The sequence below is a fragment of the Trichosurus vulpecula genome, chromosome 4 (genome assembly GCF_011100635.1).
Source record: "Trichosurus vulpecula isolate mTriVul1 chromosome 4, mTriVul1.pri, whole genome shotgun sequence".
In the NCBI taxonomy this organism is placed as follows: domain Eukaryota; kingdom Metazoa; phylum Chordata; class Mammalia; order Diprotodontia; family Phalangeridae; genus Trichosurus; species Trichosurus vulpecula.
In genome coordinates this window covers 6,922,510-6,925,375 of record NC_050576.1, presented here as the reverse complement: position 1 = coordinate 6,925,375, position 2,866 = coordinate 6,922,510, and the positions used below count along the sequence as shown (strand labels likewise).

The window sequence follows — 2,866 nt, the reverse complement described above, 5'->3', positions numbered from 1 at the left end:
ATTTGGAAGCATAAAAAATAGTTGTTCTTTGCATGTTGCTCAGTCCCTTTGCATTTTGAGAAGGGCTACATCTGTACTTTTTTATAATTAGTATTGGACAACATAGCAGGAGGAAAAACCTACTAGGCAGAATTTTTTGTTTTCTCTTTGGGGAATAAGGTAGTACTGCTGGAAGCCCTGTCCATTTGGTCATTGAAGAGAGTGCTTTCTTATATCTGGTTGCTTGTATTGTATTTGGATTGGACATATAATCAAAAAATATTCTCATCCCATAAAAATTTTAATCTAAACTCTTATTAAAAATCAGAAATATAGATAGTTTTTGATGTGATTGTGGCTTAATAGAGCATATAGGATGATAAACATATTAGCCAAACATTGTATATGAAAACATATGAAAGAGTGGTACCTTATGAGGCACTTCAATATCATCTTAAAACTGAACCCCAAAGGTTTATTCAGTCAGCTTTTGACCTTTTTTTTTTAAAAAAAATAGAATTAATTGTGTAACTGTTAAAATGTAAATGTATTATTTTAAATATTTTTTTCTGAACCAATAACACTTTATTAAAGGGTCCATATTCCCCGCTAATGAAGTGGACCTCAGATCTTCCTCATGATCTGAGATTCCCTGAACTTCTTCTTCGACCTCATTTTCATGTTTTTTTAAAAATTATTTATTTAATTTATTTAATATTTTAGTTTTCAGCATTGATTTTCGCAAGAGTTTGAATTACAAATTTTCTCCCCATTTCTGAAAAAAATATGGACAGCTTCATGAATTTGTGAGTCATCCTTGTGCAGGGGCCATGCTAATCTTCTCTGTATTGTTCCAATTTTAGTATATGTGTTGCCAAAGTGAGCAAAGCAATGCTGTTTAAAGAGAGGGAAAGGTGGTGGTGGGATTCTGAGTTAGTACCACTGCTGTCACCTGCCATGGTCAGATCTTATCAGGTAGTGTGTTTATCATGACGTCCTGATGTGCAACATTTGAGGAAGCATGTTGATAAAGGCCAGCATGAATGGCATGGGAAAAAGACTTAAATCCTGTCCAAAAAAGAAAAGCAAGTGAAGGCAATGTAGATATAAATCCTATAGCCTGGTAAAACAGAAAGGGCCCTAGTTTGTGTGAAATGAGAACTAGGTATGAGTGCTTACTTCAACACATCTTAGTTATATGACCCAGAGCACAAACACTAAACTTTTTCCATTTTTTATTAACTAATTTACTTTTAGTTTTCAATATTTACTTCTACAAGATTTAGAGTTCCAAATTTTCTCCCCATCTCCCCCCTCTCCCTACTCCAAAGCTGCATGCATTCTGATTATCCCTTCCTCAATCTGCCCTCCCTTCTATCACCACTACCCTTCCACCTTCTTTTAATCCCTTCCCTTCCATTTTCCTATAGGGTAAAATAGATTTCTATACCCCATTGCCAGTATATCTTATTCCCTAACTGCATATAAAACAATTTTTAATGTTCACTTTTAAAACTTTGAGTTGCACGTTCTCTGCCTTCCATCCTCTCCACTCACCCTCATTGAGAAGGTATGTAATTAAATATAGGTTATACATGTGTAGTCACGCAAAATACTTCCATGAAAGTCATTTTGTGAAAGACTGTATTTCCCTCTATCCTATCCTGCCCTCATATATAAATAAACATAAATATTCCTTTCAACTACCTCAATACTGATGGTCTCATGAGTTACAAATATCCTCTTTCCATGTAGGAATGTAAGCAGTTCAACTTTAATAAGTCCCTTATGATTTCTCTTTCCTGTTTACCTTATCATGTTCCTCTTGAATCTGATATTTTAAAGGTTAATTTTCTATTCAGCTCTGGTCTTTTCATCAAGAATGCTTGAAAGGGTTGGGAGCCAAGATGGCGGCTGGAAAGCAGGGACTTGCATGAGCTCTCCCTCAGGTCCCTCCAAACACCTGTAAAAAATGGCTCTGAACAAATTCTAGAGCTGTAGAACCCACAAAATTACAGAGGGAAGCATGGCTCCAGCCCAGGACAGCCTGGATGGTCGCTGGGAAGGGTCTATCGAACAGAGCTGAGACCTGAGTGGAGCAGAGCCCATCCCAGCATGGGCTGTGCCAGAAACAACCAGAACAGGAGCCAGGTGAAACAGGCCACAGAGCCCTCAATCAGTGAGCTGTGGCAGTTACCAGACTTCTCAACACATAAATGCCAAAGACAATAGAGAAGGTTAGTGGGTAGAACTGCTAGAACAGAGTGAAAGGAGTGAGTGGCTGGCCCCAGCCCTGGGGACTTGGAAGTGGTACAGCTGTGGGGCTGCTTCCAGCTGCAGTTGCTTCTGGCCCCAGGTCCTCCTGGTGGGAAGAATTAAGTGGCAGATCAGAGCAGAAGTGCAGAGCCTGCTTGGATCTGAGTCACAGTCTGGGTTGGCAGTTCTTGGGGGAGGAGGAGTGCTGGTGTGGCAGAGCTTTCTGTGTAGAAGTAGCTCTGAAAACAGCAGCACAAGGCCCCTAAAGCTTGAGACAAAGTATTCTCTACTCTACAAGAAGTGATACCTTTACACAAAGCTCAAGGGTCAAGTAGTTGGCTGGGAAAATGAACAAGCAGCGAAAATGGACCCAGATTCAGAATCAGATTTTGTAATCTTTTTTTTTTTTTTTGGTGACAAAGAAGAACAAAACATACTGCCAGAAGATGTCAACAAAGTCAAAGAGTTTACATCAGAAGACTCCAAGAAAAATATGAATTAGTCTTAGACCATGGAAGAGCTCAAAAAGGATTTGGAAAAGCAAGTAAGAGAAGTAGAGGAAAAGTTTGGAAGAGAAATGAGAGTGATGCAAGAAAATCATGAAAAACAAGTCAATGACTTGCTAAAGGAG

General features: G+C 38.9%; 1 non-coding gene across 1 annotated transcript; it reads right to left on the bottom strand.

Annotated features, from left to right (window-relative positions):
• Positions 1-759: 759 nt before the first annotated feature.
• Positions 760-866, bottom strand: LOC118849251. The gene has a single exon (XR_005010304.1). It is a non-coding gene; the product is annotated as a U6 spliceosomal RNA (small nuclear RNA).
• Between the last annotated feature and the right edge of the window lie 2,000 nt (positions 867-2,866).